Source organism: Oncorhynchus nerka, linkage group LG8, assembly GCF_034236695.1.
Source record: "Oncorhynchus nerka isolate Pitt River linkage group LG8, Oner_Uvic_2.0, whole genome shotgun sequence".
NCBI lineage: Eukaryota > Metazoa > Chordata > Actinopteri > Salmoniformes > Salmonidae > Oncorhynchus > Oncorhynchus nerka.
Window position 1 is genome coordinate 30,882,088 of NC_088403.1, and position 20,635 is coordinate 30,902,722.

The 20,635-nt window shown below is 40.4% G+C and overlaps 1 protein-coding gene and 1 long non-coding RNA gene across 4 annotated transcripts in view; both read right to left on the bottom strand.

Moving 5' to 3' along the window:
* The window catches only part of LOC115133125 (uncharacterized), a 30,753-nt gene extending 18,930 nt beyond the window's left edge, over nucleotides 1-11,823 (bottom strand). The window contains exon 1 of one of the 2 annotated variants that reach the window (XM_029666034.2): nucleotides 11,563-11,823. The gene's annotated coding sequence lies outside the window, so the exon portion shown is untranslated. The remainder of the gene's footprint in view (nucleotides 1-11,562) is intronic. The other variant, XM_065021681.1, reaches the window with a different exon arrangement.
* Nucleotides 11,824-15,653: 3,830 nt separating this feature from the next.
* Nucleotides 15,654-18,498, bottom strand: LOC135572908 (uncharacterized). Of its 2 annotated transcripts, XR_010464536.1 has the most exons (3): nucleotides 18,241-18,478; nucleotides 17,991-18,033; nucleotides 15,654-16,613 (listed from the first exon to the last, which is right to left on the bottom strand). It is a non-coding gene; the product is annotated as an uncharacterized LOC135572908 (long non-coding RNA). The 2 variants fall into 2 exon arrangements; XR_010464535.1 differs by having other exon boundaries at nucleotides 17,991-18,498.
* Between the last annotated feature and the right edge of the window lie 2,137 nt (nucleotides 18,499-20,635).

The window sequence follows — 20,635 nt, forward strand, 5'->3', positions numbered from 1 at the left end:
GTATACTGCTGTTACTTGCTTTTTGTTTGTTACCTATGCATAGTCACTTTGCCCCCACCTACATGTACAGATTACCTCAACTAGCCTGTACCCCTGCACACTGACTAGGTACCGGTGCCCCCTGTATATATCCTCATTATTCTTATTTTATTACTTTTTTTTATTTTAGCCTACTTGGTAAATAATTTATTCTTCTTGAACTGGTTAAGGGTTTGTAAGTAAGCATTTCACGGTAAAGTCTACACTTGTTGTATTCAGCACGTGGCAAATAAAGTTTGATTTGGCATCATATTATGCTAAATGCATCATACAGCCTTATTTCGAAAGTTGTGTTGGGGCTCCCGAGTGTCACAGCGGTCTAAGTTACTGCATGTCAGTGCAAGAGGCATCACTGTAGTCCCTGGTTCAAATCCAGGATGCATCACTTCCGGCTGTGATTGGGAGTCCCATAGGGTGGTGCACAATTGGCCCAGCATCGTCCAGGTTCGGCTGGGGTAGGCAGTCATTGTAAATAAGAATTTGTTCTTAACTGACTTGCCTACCCCATATATATAGATAGGTATAGATATAGAATCTGGGGACCCATATATATATGGGTCCCCAGATTCTATATCTATATATATATATATGGTAGACAAGTCAGTTAAGAACAAATTCTTATATATACACAGCGTATATATATATAAAAATCTTAAACTTGATTCCTGACATGCAAAACATTTTGGTACTATATCAATAATGTACTAATGAAACAAATACAATTTCCTTTAAGTGTATGAAGGAGACCACTATTATAATACTCAACAAAATGTGCTTAACATCCTTACTGGTGAAGTAATTAATAATAGTTGTAAATGTAGTGTGTTGGGTTCTGAGAATATGAAATATACTTATTCATGTCACTGAAGGAGAGAGGGAAATGGATCAGGGAATGCGATCATATGTGGCAAGCATTGATAAGTGGAGAGAGCCATGGATTAGTGATGAAGGGGGGTCAAGATCAGGTCAGGTCACGTTAACCTGTTGCTCCTACCCTCTACTTTTTTGAACATTTTGTTAAAAATCGCGCAACATTTCAGCGCCCTGCTACTCATGCCAGGAATATAGTACGTTCATATGGTTAGAATGTGTGGATAGGAAACACTCGGACGTTTTTAAAACTGGTTAAATCACGACTGTGGCTATAACATAACGTGCGTTACATCGGAAAGCGCAGGAAAACCTGATCACAGAAAATGGAAATAAATATCCTTGCGCCACTTCCAGCAATTGTTCACAGTGAGCCGAATTAGATAAGACCGAGCATTCAACTCCCACAGCATCCCCATGTTGTCTAGAGTCTTGTGAATTGAATCATCTTTGATTCTTGGTTGAACCGAAACAGGGGAACCACTTACCTCCAGTCTCCGCCCAGATCATTCTGGAAGAGCTCTCTCGTGAAATTTTTTCCAAGACGACAGCTAATGATTTTTACATCGCCTACGGATGATTTTTATCGCTTATTAGCGTTTACTAATACCTAAAGTAGCATTACAAACGTATTTCGAAGTGTTTTGTGAAAGTTTATCGTCTACTTTTTGAATTTTAAAAAATGACGTTACGTTGTGAAATGGCTGTTTTTTTCGTTTATCACACAGTCTACATATAACGATATCTTGGCTTTATATGGCCCGATTTAATCGAAATAAAGACCCAATAGTGTTTATGGGACATCTAGGAGTGCCAACAAAGAAGATGGTGAAAGGTAATGACTGTTTTCTATTTTATTGTGCGGTTTGTGTAACGCCGAAATGCTAATTATTTTGTTTACGTCCCCTGCTGTGCTTTTGTGTTGTAGTGTATTGGTGAATGCTATCAGATAATAGCTTCTCATGCTGTCGCCGAAAAGCATTTTAAAAATCTGACTTGTTGCCTGGATTCACAACGAGTGTAGCTTTAATTCGATACCCTGCATGTGTATTTTAATGAACTTTTGAGTTTTAACTAATACTATTAGCATTTAGCGTAGTACATTTGCATTTCCAGAGCTCTAGTTGGGACGCAAGCGTCCCGAGAAGAGGTTAAGGGAGAAATAAAAGTGTATGGCACGTATCACCTCGTTACCTGCCAAGCAGTAGAGATAATGTTTGTTCAGATGGGTAGGAGAAGACTCAGCCTAGGAGAAATGGTTAAATATCAGTGCTTGTGTGAAAATGCTTTTGTCTAAAGCAGCTGTATTGACTCTCTGGGAAGAATTAAACTTGGTTCAGATTTCACAGTGTCCGTTGAGTTATTTACTCAGAGAATTAGAACCTAACAAGGGGCAATGACATTAACATTAAAAACACCACCAAAATATGAGGCATTATTATCCATATTCAGCAGTTGCTACATCAAATTTTGTATACAAAGAATGTATAATATATTGATTCTTGAATATAGATATATATACAATATATATAATATAGATACAATAATAGAATATAGATTCAATATATCAGATGATTGTTTCTTGAATAAAGATACAATCTCCTCATGAGCTTAGTTCAGCTGTCGTACCCCATCAGAACCCAAAATACACGCTTGTTTTGCGCGCCAAAGTCTATAAATAAACACTAAATAGTGTCAACTCGTCATTCAGGGTGGGTGGGGCAGACTTTAAGGCACACTTAAACAGCATGGCTACCACAGCATTCTGCAGCGATACACCATCCCATCTGGTTTGCTCTTAGTGGGACTGACTATCATTTGTTTGTCAACAGGACAATGACCCATCACAACTCCAGGCTGTGTAAGGGCTATTTGACCAAAGAGAGTGATGGAGTGCTGCAGCAGATGACCTGGCTTCCACAATCACCCAACCTCAACCCAATTGAGATGGTTTGGGATGAGTTGGACTGCAGAGTGAAGGAAAAGCAGCCAACAAGTACTCAGCATGTGGGAAATCCTTTAAAATGATTAGAAAAGCATTCCATGTGAAGCTGGTTGAGAGAATGCCAAGAGTACGCATCAAGGCAAAGGGTGGCTACTTTGTAGATTTGTTATTATTTGTTTGACACTTTTTTGGTTATTACATGATTCCATATCTGTTAAACAGTTTGATGTCTTCACTATTATTCTAAAATGTAGAAAATAGTCAAAATAAAGAAAAACCCTGGAATGAGTAGGTGTGTCCAAACTTTTGACTGGTACTGAATACAGTTGAAGTCAGAACTTTACATACACTTAGGTTGGAGTAATTAAAACTCGTTTTCCAACCACTCCACAAATGTAATGTTAACAAACTATAGTTTGAGCAAGACAGTTAGGACATTTACATTGTGCATGACACAAGTCATTTTTCCAACAATTGTTTACAGACAGATTATTTCACTGTATCACAATTCCAGTGGGTCAGAAGTTTACATACACTAAGTTGACTGTGCCTTTAAACAGCTTGGAAAATTCCAGAAAATTATGTTATGGCATTAGAAGCTTCTGATAGGCTAATTGACATAATTTGAGTCAATTGGAGGTGTACCTGTGGATGTGTTTCAAGGCCTACCTTCAAACTCAGTGCCTCTGCTTGACATCATGGGAAAATCAAAACAAATCAGCCAGGACTTCAGAAAAAAAATTGTAGACCTCCACTAGTCTGGTTCATCCTTGGGAAAAATGTCCAAATGCCTGAAGGTACCCCGTTCATCTGTACAAACAATAGTACGCAAGTATTATCACCATGGGACCACGCAGCCGTCATACCGCTCAGGAAGGAGATCTGTCTCCTAGAGATGAACGTACTTGTGCGAAAAGTGCAAATCAATCCCAGTACAACACGAAAGGACCTTGTGAAGATGCTGGAGGAAACAGGTACAAAAGTATCTATATCTACAGTAAAACAAGTCCTATATCGACATGACCTGAAAGACCGCTCAGCAAGGAAGAAGCCACTGCTCCAAATAGCCATAAAAAAGCCAGACTACGGTTTGCAACTGCACATGGGGACAAATACCGTACTTTTTGGAGAAATGTCCTCTGGTCTGATGAAACAAAAATAGAACAGTTAGGCCATAATGACCATCGTTATGTTTGGAGGAAAAAGGGGGTCGCTTGCAAGCTGAAGAACACCATCCCAACCGTGAAGCATGGGGGTGGCATCATCATGTTGTGGGGGTGCTTTGCTGCAGGAGGGACTGGTGCACTTCACAAAATAGATGGCATCATGGGAAAGGAACATTTGGTGGATATATTGAAGTAAAATCTCAAGACATCAGTTAGGAAGTTAAAGCTTGGTCGCAAATGGGTCAATCAAATGGACAATGACCCCAAGCATACTTCTAAAGTTCTGGCAAAAGGGCTTAAGGACAACAAAGTGAAGGTATTGGAGTGGCCATCACAAAGCCCTGACCTCAATCCTATAGAAAATTTGTGGGCAGAACTGAAAAAGCATGTGTGAGCAAGGAGGCCTACAAACCTGACGCAGTTACACCAGCTCTGTCAGGAGAAATGGGCCAAAATTCACCCAACTTATTGTGGGAAGCTTGTGGAAGGCTACCCAAAATGTTTGACCCAAGTTAAACAATTTAAAAGGCAATGCTACCAACTACTAATTGAGTGTATGTAAACTTCTGATCCACTGGGAATGTGATGAAAGGAATAAAAGCTGAAATAAAATCACTCTACTATTATTCTAACATTTCACATTCTTAAAATATATTAATGATCCTAACTGACCTAAAACAGGGAATTTTTACTAGGATTAAAATGTCAGAAATTGTGAAAACCTGAGTTGAAATGTATTTGACTAAGGTGTATGTAAACTTCAGACTTCAACTGTATATATTGAGTTAATAAAGCCGCAAACAAACATGGTCTCTTTTTGCTTTCTTGCACCGTGATTGGCTCAGTGTTCTGTCACTCATGGGGACAGTATGTCCCTGCAAAATCTACAGGGAGAGTTTGAAAGTTTAAGCCCCCTTTGGTGCTGCCACAGATTTACATTAGAAGTGCCCATCCATCAATCACGTAATATCTACAATAGCTTTGATTGGACTGATCATGTCAACATCATACTTTCAAAATCTTCGCTAGCAAGTTAGACAAGCAGTCATCATCGTGAATCATGTAGACAATCTACTGGCAAATCATTTTCAATCATTGTCATATGAAGAGAAATTATAGACTGGTGCTCATCGGCCATTGGACATAAACATTACAGAACAAGTTGGAAATCACAAATTCAACAATGAGTGGTTTGGAAGGGATCAGTGGCTAACTGCAAGCCTTGCAAAGCAATCCCTATTTTGCTTCCCCTGCCTGCTATTCGGTGGAGAAGGTGTGTCATCCAAGTCTAGATTTTACAAGATCTTTTACAAGATAAAATGTTAAACATTCACACGCAACACCATGGGCCAGAAAAGTTTCAATACATTGGCCATGCTTTCAATCCAGCATGACTTCTACCGCATTCAAAACAACTGGAAACTCAGAACTGGGAAATCTCAGACTTCAGTGAGTTCAAGAACTCTCAGACTGAGAAAATACATTTTTAAAAGGTCATCCAACTCAGGAACTCGGGTCTATTTCCAGAGCTCCATCCTGAAGATCACCGACGTCATGATTCAACGTAGTTTTTTTTAGTTCTCAGTTGTCTTGAAAGCACCATAAATCCAGAGAACGCAAGACTTTGATGACAAAGTTACGACAAATTTTGACCACAAGAAGGACCGCCGAGCCACCTTCCTGTTCATGTGAGCACAGCACAACTTTGATTCCAAAAATGTATTTTATGCTGCTGATGTCATATACCAGAGAGATATGCAGGGGTGCAACTTTCACTGGGGACATGCCACCCCCCACACATTCTAAAATTGCATTTTTGTCCCCCCCAGTTTTATCATTGGAATGTGATACAAAATGAGGCAACGGTGTGCTTTAGGACCATGTGGATGCCTCAGAGTGGTCGGGTAGGCTGTTTGGATTGTTTATCTGACTGGATATAAAAAAATGATGTTCCCCTCAATTCTTAAACCAAAGTTGCGCCCCTGGAGATACAGTTGAAGTCGGAAGTTAACACAGTTTTTCACAATTCCTGACATTTAATCAGAGTAAAGATTCCCTGTCTTAGATCAGTTAGGATCACCACTTTATTTTAAGAATGTGAAATGAAAGTAGAGAATGATTTATTTCAGCTTTTATTACTTTCATCACATTCCCAGTGGGTCAAAGGTTTACATACACTCAATTAGTATTTGGTAGCATTGCCTTTTAAATTGTTTAACTTGGGTCAAACATTTTGGGTAGCCTTCTACAAGCTTCCCACAATAAGTTGGGTGAATTTTGGGCCGTTCCTCCTGACAGAGCTGGTGTAACTGAGTCAGGTTTGTAAAGCCTCCTTGCTCACACACGCTTTTCCAGTTCTGCCCACCAGTTTTCTATGGGATTGAGCTCAGGGCTTTTTGATGGCCACTCCAATATCCTGACTTTGTTGTTCTTAAGCCCTTTTGCCACAACTTTAGAAGTATGCTTTGGGTCATTGTCCATTTGGAAGACTCATTTGCGACCAAGCTTTAAATTCATGACTGATGTCTTGAGATGTTGCTTCAATATATCCACATAATTTTGCTTCCTTCCTTGCTTCCTTAAACTGAACATAACTACACTCTCTTCTTCCATTGTCTTAAATATATTTAATGGTCTCGTTGCAAAAGCTAAATTGTTGGTAGGGGACTTTGAAGCACATGTGTGCCGATCTCGGAGTAAACTGACGATAGCAAAGCTATAGCAAACACCACAGAAACTGAATTTGTGCTCGCTAGCTCTGCAAATTCAGCTAATGTTGGAAGCCAATGTAAAACATAAACTATATTAAAATTACAAAAGGTTGCAGCATACGCTGTGTAAATGGTGAACTCATACAGCTGTCAACCCTTGTCACTGCAATCCGTTTCACATTTGCTAGCTGACTAGCTAGCTACCTTTTAGATTGAAGCCCATATAGAAAATAATAGATGATAGAAGTCCATCCCCTATTGTAAATAACCTGCACACTGTGTTTGTGTGTGTGTAGCCAGCCAGGTAGAAAAATGGCAGATGTCGTGGAAAATCGGTCCAAATATAACGCTTACAAGAACTTGTGAAATCAAATAGGCTTTTAATAAAGTATAGTAAGCCGGAGTGGTCCGCGGAACACACACCGCTTCCCAGAGCCCCGGCTCCTGTATTATACACATATAGATAAACATACAGATAAACATACTTCCCCTAAATCTTCTGCCTACCATTATCTTTTTAGTTCAGGCTTCCTGCTTGTTCACGCCCAATAACGCCCATATCTGCTTTCCGTCAGATTGTAATGGTGGCAAGACCCTTGCTTTGTCCTAAAAATACTATACATTCCTCTATTCTATAGGCCTATGCTTTGGCCCTGCACTTAGCTTAATGCGTTCTTTTGTATGTGTGTTCTTATCTAGGATCAGCAGACTATGTGTCTCCTCTGTTTTTAGTGTGTCCAACTGTCCTATACCTCTATGTGTCGCCTTCTCCTCGTGTGGTTATCTAGAATCAGCAGACTGTGTCTCCTCTGTCTTTAGTGTGTCCAGCTGTACTAGGCGCCTATGTGTCGCCTTCTCCTCGTGTGGTTATCTAGGATCAGCAGACTATGTGTCTCCTCTGTCTTTAGTGGGTCCAACTGTCCTATACCTCTGTGTTATCTATGTGTCTCATTTACTCCCACACAGATAAAAGACAGACATCAGAGTATTTTTCAGCACACCAAAACGCAAAGTAAGAACGCTAGTAGCGCTAATATCTCAAAGACTAGTTGGTCAAATGTTCATAAGAAATACGTGAAATGCTAATGGCAATGTTTCACAATGATGTCATTAGGCAGAGCAGGCAACAGATGGCACACAGACAGCAGAGCTGGGGACAGATGGCACACAGACAGCAGAGCAGGGAACAGGTGACACACAGACAGCAGAGCTGGGGACAGGTGGCACACAGACAGCAGAGCTGGGGACAGGTGGCACACAGACAGCAGAGCTGGGGACAGGTGGCACACAGACAGCAGAGCTGGGGACAGGTGGCACACAGACAGCAGAGCTGGGGACAGGTGGCACACAGACAGCAGAGCTGGGGACAGATGGGCAGGGAAAGACTGGCAGGGACAGACTGGCAGAGACAGGGAGTCTCAGGTATGTTTGTTGAGTCTTTGTTTGGCAACATTATGAAAGATTCTCTCTTTTTTAGACTTGTAAAATAGGGACATAATTGGAAAATGCCATGGATACCCCCACTCTCAACTTAAACAAATCTTAGTTCAGTCACCAGTTTAAGGCAATGGTGTTGCTGTTGTGATGAATTGTGTAGTTTTGGGTACTGGTAGTTAGGAGTACGGCAAACACCTTATTTATTTTCTAGGAGACAGACTGTGAGGCAGTGAGGGTGATGAAAGGGAAAGAGCCAGGGAGAGAGACTTCAGAGGACAGTGTCACAGCCACGGCAGGACCAGGTGTCAACCTTGTTGCCAGCAGCACCAGTATAGGGGACAGTGGCACAGCATTGTGCGGTTACCTCAGTGATGGCACAAAACCATATCAGCCACATCCATAATTTAGGGGACTGCAAACTCTGGCCAACAGAGTGTTGACGTTTCAAGAGAGATGGTTTCGCGATTTCCCCTGGCTACCTTATAATCCATCAACAAAAGGGTGTTGTGTTTTCACTGTAGCCAAGGGTTTTCATGCCAGCCATCTTTTGGCCAAAGAGCAGATGCTGCCTTCATTAGTGCAGGATTTAGGAACTGGAGAAAAGCCATTGTAACTGTAACAGCACATCAAAACTGCCAAACCCACCGCCACTGTGTAACTGTAACAGCACATCAAAACAGCCAAACCCACCGCCACTGTGTAACTGTAACAGCACATCAAAACAGCCAAACCCACCGCCACTGTGTAACTGTAACAGCACATCAAAACAGCCAAACCCACCGCCACTGTGTAACTGTAACAGCACATCAAAACAGCCAAACCCACCGCCACTGTGTAACTGTAACAGCACATCAAAAACAGCCAAACCCAAACCGCCACTGTGTAAAACAGCCAAACCCACCGCCACTGTAACAGCACATCAAAACAGCCAAACCCACATCAAAACGCCACTGTGTAACTGTAACAGCACATCAAAACAGCCAAACCCACCGCCACTGTGTAACTGTAACAGCACATCAAAACAGCCAAACCCACCGCCACTGTGTAAATGTAACAGCACATCAAAACAGCCAAACCCACCGCCACTGTGTAACTGTAACAGCACATCAAAACAGCCAAACCCACCGCCACTGTGTAACTGTAACAGCACATAACAGCACATCAAAACTGCCAAACCCACAGCACATCAAAACACTGTGTAACTGTAACAGCACATCAAAACAGCCAACCCACCGCCACTGTGTAACTGTAACAGCACATCAAAACAGCCAAACCCACCGCCACTGTAACTGTAACAGCACATCAAAACTGCCAAACCCACCGCCACTGTGTAACTGTAACAGCACATCAAAACAGCCAAACCCACCGCCACTGTGTAACTGTAACAGCACACCAGCTAAATCCAATCAGTGTCCAGTTATCCAGCACGTGTGGTAAACAGCAGAAATGACAAAAGCTACCTTCCACTGTATGAGAAAGCAACAACATTGATTAAATCCATTGAGACACACTCAATATGTTTTGCTGGCAAAGCAGTGGATCACTATAGGGCAGCATTTTTTAAGTGTTGGATGGTGTGGAGGTTCAGTTTGGGCGGCCGTTTTGACCAGGACAGTCTAAACGTCCTGCAAAAGTTGGAAAGAACGCTTCTCACGGGGGAGTTGGATGAGTCTCTAGATCAGTACCCTGAGCTAAACATAGATTCTCTTTCAGTGCAGTTGCCTCTCTTTCGCAACAAATACCCCTGTAGCAGCAGTGGAGAGGCAGCAGAGGTCCTCAGGAGGCTTTCAATGGAGGTGCGGGGGTTGGTTGACCAAGTTGAGGTGCTGATCAGAATTTTGTTTGTGGTGCCAGTGCCTTCATGTGAGGCTGAGAGGAGTTTCAGTGCACTCCACAGGTTAAAGACTTGGCTAGGGGCCAGCATGGACCAAGAGAGACTGAACGGCGTAGTTGTCTGTAATGTACACAAAGGCAGGATCATCTCGAGGGAAAATATCTGCCAGCAATTTGTTGGATCCATTGAAACCTGCAAACATCTGTTCGGTTCTTTTGTTCAGTAGTGTGTATAGCAGTGGTTCTCAACCTTTTTGGGGTACTGGAACCCCTGTGTATTTTGAGGCAAGGCGGGCAAAGTTTTTGAGTGGTCCTCAGGGACCTCCACCCCCCTCTATTATTTGTAAAGTTACTGGAATCCTTGTGCTGAATACGGTTTTTACACTTTTTTATTTCACGGACCCCTTGCAATTACACCAGGGACCCCTGTTTGAGAACCCCTGGTGTATAGTATATGTTCTTTTTTTTGTCGTTTTCAGTTTTTAGTACATGACAGTACACTAATTATTTGTTTGATGTTATTTAAAATTGCATACTTTGGGTGACATACTTGTCCATAGCTGCTGTTTGAAGAGTTGAGACACTGACTAAACAATAAATAAGTATTTTTGAAGGATAATTTGTTTGATTTGTTTGGGTTATTTATTGAAGTAGTTATTTCGCTTTTAGAATTGTACTGATTTTGAGCATTTTGTTCTTGTAAAGATATTGTAATAGTCAGGCCAGTGGCACATATTTAATGACTATATGAATGTATCAGAAAAAGTCAAATAAAAAGGTCAATTCAACACGGAGACTTTGTGATGGTTCTCAATGAAGTGTTTTAGACGAGATAACACCATGTTCATTGTATTTACGAAACCTGCACCCATACAGTGTACAGTACTATTGCCACCTACTGGTATTGCTGGTCGTAAATACAAATACCTGCATACATACTGGACTGATAAGGAACACTGCTATAACTATTAGTAGTAGTAGTAGTATTATTATAATGATTTAAACATTTGAACAAGTTGGGACAACCCTTCAGTTAACTACTGTACCTATCAATTATCCAGTAGTAGTAATTATGGTTCCTCAATATACATTTAACATAATACAACGTAGGCTATGTGTTACAGCACTTGCTCTTGAGAAAATGTATGTACTTGTCCTCTCCAAAGTTGATATCAGATTTTCGCCCCTGGTTAAAACTATAATTTTTATATCATGGATGGTCAGTCCTTGAGTCCATAGCGCTATATATACACATTTTAGAGTGGTTACATTTCTCCAGCCCCAACCCTCAGCTTTTTACAGAAACAGTGTTAGGGATTCACATCGTTATTGTTTCTACTGCTGATTGCTGCCATAAGATGTGTTACAAAGTGACGAGTAAACACATTTAAACGGTCCTTCATATTACTTGGATAACTCCTGGATAATTAATAACTTTGCGTAACTTTAAATCCGATGCTTTTGTTACACAAATATAAACTACTGATCAACATAGACAGCATTGTTTGTTCAATGTCAACCATTGGATTTTCCTAAGAGAATATAGACACAGGATACTTACAGAAAGCCTGCGCCGCGCCGCTCCTCTCCTCACACATACCGGAGATCAACGGTAAACATGCATATTCCCAACCGAGATTTAGCAATCAACAACTACACTCTTCGTCTGTAGGGTTTATCAGCGGTTGGCATCCAACGTTATGGCGCATTACTGCCAAAAACACTCCTTTCTTCTGTTAGAACTTCTTCAAATGTGTATCTGGTGAGCGAGCGTGGCTGGTACGAGCAGATTCGAGTTCCACGCCCCCAGAGTTTTCTCTGCTCCTTCAACTGATTAACAATATTTTCTAACCCGTAATTTATTGAAGCAAATAACTAAAAACTAAAACCAATATTACAAGACAAATTATTAATGAACATAAATACGTTATAATTTCTCTGCGGTTTTAAGTTTTGTTTTTGCTATCATTTATAATTGTTTCTTCCTGCTATAATTTGACCGTTGAGCAAGCTCAAACAAATAGCCAGTTGTTTCGTTGTGTCATGTATTACTGCACCAATGCTTAGTAATATGGGAGGAATGATTATCTATAGATAGAAAACGTGACCTTTTCTTGACTCTACAGATATTTCGAAAGCATATTCAATAGTGAAATTCCATCCATTGACAACAACAATGTTGACTCCGCAGGACATTGTGGAAAGGGAAACTAATACACATATTTGTCTCTAGACACGCGAGTGTGGTCCTACACTATCTACATATACATCGATTTCTGGAGTTGATCAATGTAAGATATGCTCACAGAAGGAAAATAAATAAGCGTAATGACAATTGTGTTAGACAACTGTACTGTGTGCTAGCTATTATCCAAGTTGAACTAGAACCAACGTGACAATATATAATAGATAAGCTCACCAAGAAAACTCTGCAGAAAAGAGAATACTGTTCCAAACCAGATGTTCCTTGCCGATATAAGCTAAAATAGAGGTGTCCAAGAAAGTCCAGAAAAGGTTTCCCCTGCGCAGGTCATTACTGAATAAACCCTGGGTGAATGCTTAACAGTTTTTTCGACTACAATAACTCTTTTTTTTCTACAACACTGCAACCCATCAGTCTGTATGAATCACACATACTTACATGAACGGCTTATGAACGACAGTTGTGGCTGCTTTGCGTGATGTATTGTTGTCTCTACCTTATTGCCCTTTGTGCTGTTGTCTGTGCCCAATAATGTTTGTACCATGTTTTGTGCTGCTACCATGTTGTTGTCATGATGTGTTGCTACCATGCTGTGTTGTCATGTGTTTCTGCCTTGCTATGTTGTTGTCTTAGGTCTCTCTTTATGTAGTGTTGTGATGTGTGTTTTGTCCTAAATTGTTTATTTAAAAAAAAAAAAGTACAAGTAAAAAATAATCCCAGCCCCAAGTCCCTGCAGGAGGTCTTTTGCATTTTGGTAGGCCATCATTGTAATTAAGCATTTGTTCTTAACTAACTTGAACAAATTAAATAAAATAAAAAATGTCTCTTCATACAAATGAATAGCAACACACCACACTGCCAGTTCATTCAACATTTCCATGAGGTTTAATACCAATCAGAAAATGTACAAAAGAAACCAGTGTTCCTTGGAAGTTGGAGAAGGATCGAGACAGAGAGAAGCCACAGAGCAGAACAGTGCAAGGCGCTTACTTCACTCTCTCTCCCTGTTACAGGAAACAAATATGTAGGAGTGAAGGGCTTAAGTGTGTGTGTGAGACAGAGACTGCCTGATCAGCGGTCCTCTCCAGCAGGAAGTGCAGTGGTCAACCTCCTCCATTGTTTCGTGAAGAATCGTCGAAAACTTGCCTTCTAGATCACCTTCCCAACCTCTTTCTTGTTCTATGGGTAATTATCCAATACATGTATTGTGAAATCTTAGAGTAGTAAACAGAACCATTATGGGTTCAAAGGAAGGCCCTACATAATATTATAATGACCCTCACACAATACACCTGCATTATGTGTGCATTACAGCTGGACAACTTTCTCAAGGCTTCTGGAGGGAAATGCTGTAGGAATGCTCAACCGATGTTGATCATTCAGCCGACAGAAACTTTCAACCGGTTCTCCCCATGTGGGAGCTAATGTAATATGAATAGGTGCAGCTGCTAGGCTGAAGTAGCAAGGACATAAGTACATTGGCCAGAGGACGAGAAGGTGACACCCAGTACATTTGCTATTTCTGAGTAGGGTAACATTCCCAAGATTCCATTAAGCTAAACAAACATGAGTGCATTAGCCAAGGCCATAAGTACATTTATGACAGCCGGACGAGACGGCCTACAGGGAGGAGGTGACGGCCCTTGGAGTGTGGTGTCAGGAAAATAACCTCACGCTCAATATCAACAAAACAAAGGAGATGATCGTGGACTTCAGGAAACAGCAGAGGGAGCAGCCCCCTATCTACATTGACGGGACAGTAGTGGAGAGGGTGGAGAGTTTTAAGTTCCTCGGTGTACACATCACGGACAAACTGAAATGGTCCACCCACACAAACAGCGTGGTGAAGAAGGTGCAGCAGCGCCTCTTCAACCTCAGGAGGCTGAAGAAATTTGGCTTGTCACCAAAAACATTCACAAACTTTTACAGATGCACAATCGAGAGCATCCTGTCGGGCTGTATCACCGCCTGGTACGGCAGCTGCTCCGCCCATAACCGGAAGGCTCTTCAGAGGGTAGTGAGGTCTGCACAATGCATCACCGGGGGAAAACTATCTGCCCTCCAGGACATCTACAGGACATCTACGATGTCACAGGAATGCCAAAAAGATCATCAAGGACAACAACCATCCAAGCCACTGCCTGTTCACCCCACTATCACTGTGGGAGCTAAGCATTAAATATAAATAGGTGTAGTTGCCATGCTGAAGTAGCATGGACATGCACATTAAGAGAAGATTACACCCAGGCCATACTCTATTTCTGAAAGGGTAACATGCCAAAGAGTACATTAACCAAGGCCATACGTACATTTATGACAGCTGGACGTACTATGGTCAGAAGGATACAGGAAGGAGGATGGTAGCAACATGACTGATGACCAACAGGTGAAACATAAGCATGCAATGCATGCATTATTTTTAGAACATGAAAAGGGTCCCGCCTCCATTATAACCTAACCAAAAGCAGAGATGAGCGTTATTGGGCGTGAACAAGCAAAGAACTCAGACTAAAAGAAAATGGTGGCAGAAGGACTAAGGGGAGTAACTTCATTTACATATGGGATGTACCCATATGCTGTATGTGTATAAAAGCAGAGCCAGTGCTGAGGGTTGGTTGTTATGCGGATCAGCACGGATTCTGCTACTCTGCATTAAAGTCTATATTGAATTCACAAGTTCTTGTAAGAGTGTTATATTTCTGAGACAATTTTCCACGACAACATCCAGAAGGCGAGGTCAGTACAGGTGAGAGAGTAATAGGATACGGCATGTGTCAAAATTGATTGATTGCTGACCTTATGACCTGATGACGTGTACTGAATATGTGCCCCCGCCCCGCCCCCCCTGTTTGTGTGGTCATGTGTTAGAGGGTGTTTGAACTTTTGGGGCCCATGCCCCCCCTCCACCCCCCAGTTTTATCTCCCTTATGGTTGTTATCTATGAAGCAGGAATGTCTGGGGCTATAGATAGCGCTGGGACATAGGCATTATAAATGTCCAGAACAAGCCATTTTTAAGACCTGAATATGTGTGTGTGGGTGTGTGTGGGTGTGTGTGAGAAACAAGGAATGTGTGTGGGTGTGTGTGTGTGTTAGAAACAAGGTCCCTTGGGCATTGTGTCCATTTCAGGCTTTAAACAACAATTAAACAGCCATCTAAATAATGTTTCTCAGCCTAGTTTCCTATTGAGTTCTCTTTATATGTACAGGCACAGAGCTTCCAGATGGCTCCAGCCTAAGGATTTTCAGTGCATGTACACACGGGGAGATTAGAACCCCAAAGAAAAGATCCTAAAGGTACTTTCAGATTCAGGTTTATCATGACAGCCGCTTTATGAAAGGCATTTACTTATGGCTAAACAGCTTCTACACAGTTTATTAATTAATGCTGTGGGATGAAATTAGGTGTTTCTAGGAGGTCTTAAACAGATCTACAGTGAAACAAACATGTACACTTTACACACATATTTATTGACTTTTAAAAAGACCACAGTAACATGACAGAATTTGTGCAAAGGCAACGAAATCTGCTAGGGGATATTAAATGTACAACAGTAGTATTCTGTAACAAGCAATACGTGTTAAACATGAGGCACATGCAATCATGACCGCCTCTTTATGAAAGGCCTTTAATTAGGTGTTTCTAGGAGGGCTTAAACAAATATACAGTGAAACAAACATGGACACTTTACACACATTTTTATTGACTTTTAAAAAGACCACAGTAACATGACAGAATTTGTGCAAAGGCAACGAAATCTGCTAGGGGATATTAAATGTACAACAGTAGTATTCTGTAACAAGCAATACGTGTTAAACATAAGGGACATGCAATCATGACAGCTGCTTTATGAAAGGCCTTTACTTATGGCTAAACAGCTTCTACACAGCTTATTAATTAATGCTGTGGGATGAAATTAGGTGTTTCTAGGAGGTCTTAAACAGATCTACAGTGAAACAAACATGTACACTCTACACACATATTTATTGACTTTTAAAAAGACCACAGTAACATGACAGAATTTGTGCAAATGCGACGAAATCGGCTAGTAGATATTAAATGTACAACAGTAGTATTCGGTAACAAGCAATACGTGTTAAACATGAGGCACAGGCAATCATGACAGCCTCTTTATGAAAGGCCTTTAACTATGGCTAAACAGTTTTCTACACATCTTATTCATTAATGATGTGGGCATACCCAGGATTTACAGGCAGGACGTTTGATCTACACAGGGAGGGAAAACTTACGGAGTTATGATGGAGCGGGCAAGCGTCTTTGAGTTGGTGAATTCGAAACGAATAATGGTCTTGTAGCTCCCTTCAGTAACCACGAGCACAACCGTTCCATGATTTTAACTGGCGGCTTTATTCTGTAGTTTCAGTGAGAATTATCCCCTTCAGTGAGAACTATAAAGTAAATTAAAAATACAGTTAAGCACACTCTTACAACATTATCTTAGGAGTGACTTATTAGCTTGGTATAACTCTGAAGTGCTTACATACATAACAGTTTAACCGGCGTTATAACGGGTTCAGATTAAACACATGAATAAAGGAAAAAATACCTCATTGGCTGCTTATTACAGAAGGGAGGAAATCAAACTTCACACTTATTATTCCTGGCATGAATTCACACTTCATCCTAACATACACTCTTCAACCTTTATGAACTACACCCGATGACATGAAAACTTAGCTAACGCAGCGCAGGATTGCCTTCCCTACAAAAGTGTGTTGCTACAATAAGGATCCCCAGTTACAACAGTATTAGCTACGTAGTTCCGCTTGTATTATCATTTTCCCCGCTTTGCGGACACATAAACAATACAAACAAAAGACAAGGACATAACCTGTAAGTCTAACTGTCAGTTACAGGTCGGGGCTAACAGGACCCTTTATCTGTAAGAAATAGTAAACATTTTGGAATTATAACATGTGTTAAAATGAAGGTACTAAATATTTTGAATTAAATCACTGGTTTTAAAAATGTATCTCACGCTTTAACGATAGGGGAAGAGGTCATTTCATATTTCGTTTTAGGGGTTATTAACTTTATGGAAAACAATATTCACACAAACAACACCGCTTAGAGCAGCTTGGAGATTATTAGCCATGTAAGCGGGGAGCAAAAGAGCGGATTTAACCAACTCTGTACAAACCCCGACACGGGGTATGATAACTCTGACGCGTACGTCTAATGATTATTGTAGATGTTTACAACTGAGGGAGTTGACAGTAGGTCAATGAGATGTATAAAGGCAAATTGACATAACGGACCTCAAAGACCAACAGCCTACTTAATAATATAGAATGCAGGGGTGTGTAATGAACATGTAACCATTATAAAACTAAAACAAACAAAAAAATGTCTTGAAACACACACATAGTTAGGGACAGAACGTGGAGCATATACTTTAACACTGTTACCACAGCTTTAGCGCAAACCCACAGCCCCGAATATTTAGCTGCCAGGACAGATTAAAAAAGAGATGTGAATAAGGGAATCCCTCCTAATAGATATTTCTGAAGGCTACTGGACATAGGTGATTGGGAAGCGACTGTTAGACGTAGATTCTCAGAAGCAATTTATAGTCTTTCCTACAATGGTATGTTATAAAGTTTGTAATAATGTACAACTGTAGGTCTCCAATGTTTTTACATAAAAACACTAATGATGCATGTTTAAATAGTAGTACAATTTGGTAATTAATTCGAACATGTCTTTAAAAAGTTAGTACTATATATTTTGGGTCTTAAATCAATGGTTTTAAAACAGTATCTCACCCTTTAACGAAGGGAAAATGTCCTTTCCAGCCATCAACCACGTCTGTCACGAAGAAAAAAATACAGGAAATCCGGGTGCGTGCGTGCGTGAGTGTGCGGTACAACTGTAGGCCTCCAATGTTTTTACATAAAATACGAATGATTCTTGTTTAAATAGTAGTACAATTTGGTCATTAATTATAACACGTCTTTAAAACGTATGTACTAAATATTTTGGAATTAAATCACTGGTTTAAAAAATGTATCTCACCCTTTAACGATAGGAAAATGTCCTTTCCCGACATCACCCCGGTCTGTCACGAAGAAAAAAGACACGGAAAATCAGGGTGCGTGCATGAGTGTGCGTGTGACGGAGCAGCAGGAGTGTGTGTGTGTGTGTGTGTGTTTGTTTCAAAAACAAAGGGTGTGGGTGTGTGTTCAACAGGGGCCCAAGCATGTAGCCCCATTCTATCTGTAGAGAATCGTTTGAAACCAAGGTGTGCACTATCATGCATAAGGCATGTCGAGATATCAGCCTACCACCCGGGGTTAAACATAGATACCTCTAATCTGCGGCCGGTGACCCCCCCCCCCCCACCCCGGTTGCAGACAGAATGTCACGACATCCCCTCCTGTTGTTTGAATTCATAGCCTTTGTTCTCTAAACCAAATATCCTGTATCGGAGGACTGATGAAACAGACAGTATTAGGTCTTTTTGTATGAAAGGTCTATGAACGTTGGAACATCTACAACTATTGAAGATGCAAAAAGGGGTTTTCAGAAAAACATTTGGTTTGCAGATATGTATTATTATAAAAATAATATAACATTATTATCATAATCTAAAACACTTTAAAGGAGCTCTAATTCAAACATGCAAGGATATATATATATATATATATATATATATATATATATGATATGATTACCCACTTTAAAACTGTTGCTGCAAAATCACTTCTCAATGGGTGTACATTTCAAGCTTTCAACAACAATAAACCAACCAGCTCAATAATGTTTCTCAGACTTACACACTGTTGAGTTTTCCTAGTTAGTAAAGAAACAACCACTAAGTCAAAACTACACGAATTGCCATTATTTTAGTTAACAGCCACCCATGGTTGAATTTGGTACTTTTTCTTTGTACATGCACCAAGCCTCCAAGGGGGGTGACAACCGTATTCCTAATGAGAAATACAGTCTAATAAAACAAATGTCTGCATAATGAAAGACATGGAAACTGTAGCCAACAATGTATTTTGAGCTGTTTTAAACGGGGATATTGTCAGTAAGGTCACAAACTAACAATATACAATAGTTATTGTGGGCAGTTTAGGGTTAAAATATAGGGGAAGGATCAGGAATGTTAGAGATTTGGTCACTGGGGCAAAAGAGGGAGATTAGAACCACAAAGTAAGAGGGTGGTAAGAGATCCTAAAGGTAATTTCATATTTCGGTTTAGGTGTTATTAACTTTATGGAAAACAATATTCCCACTATGTGGATTATAAACATGTACGTACATAAAGAGCCAACACATCAAGATATAACAGGGATGAGTGGGGATTCATAGTACAACAGGAGGCTTCTGTAACCTGCAATACGTGTTAAATATGTTTTACATACATCCATGACTGAATGGTTTCACAAACTACCTTTAAAGGTTTTGTAAGAAAGCTGTTACAGGCCTCATTCACCAGTCTAGAGATGAACCCAGAGACACCAAAAACATCAACGTTTAGAGCAGCTTGGAGATTATTACCCATGTAAGGGGGGAGCAAAGATGACAACCGTATACCTAATGAGAAATATAGTCTAATAAAACAAATGTCTGCATAATGAAAGACATGAAAACTGTAGCCAACAATGTATTTTGAGCTGTTTTAAACGGGGACATTGTCAGTAAGGTCACAGAGACTAACAATAGACAATAGTTATTGTGGGCGGTTTAGGGTTAAAATATATGGGAAGGATCAGGAATGTTAGAGATTTGGTCACTGGGGCAAAAGAGGGAGATTAGAACCACAAAGTAAGAGGGTGGTAAGAGATCCTAAAGGTAATTTCATATTTCGGTTTAGGTGTTATTAACTTTATGGAAAACAATATTCCCACTATGTGGATTATAAACATGTACGTACATAGAGAGCCAACACATCAAGATATAACAGGGATGAGTGGGGATTCATAGTACAACAGGAGGCTTCTGTAACCTGCAATACGTGTTAAATATGTTTTACATACATCCATGACTGAATGGTTTCACAAACTACCTTTAAAGGTTTTGTAAGAAAGCTGTTACAGGCCTCATTCACCAGTCTAGAGATGAACCCAGAGACACCAAAAACATCAACGTTTAGAGCAGCTTGGAGATTATTACCAATGTAAGGGGGGAGCAAAGAGCTGATTTACCTCTACGGTCAAATGCATCTATAGTTTTGAATGAAGTGGTCGTTGCATTCATTTAGATGATTTCAACATAGTCTAGAACCAGTAAGAACATAGATTGAATGACCTGCTTTGTGCTATTGAGCAAGAGGCCTGACCCATTTCTATGTAAGAAGCCACTTTTTATATTCAGATTCTGAATTAACTAACTCATAAATATGTTTTTAAGTCAGCTTAATAGCTTGATACACTTCAATCATTAGAATAATTTGCATAATGTA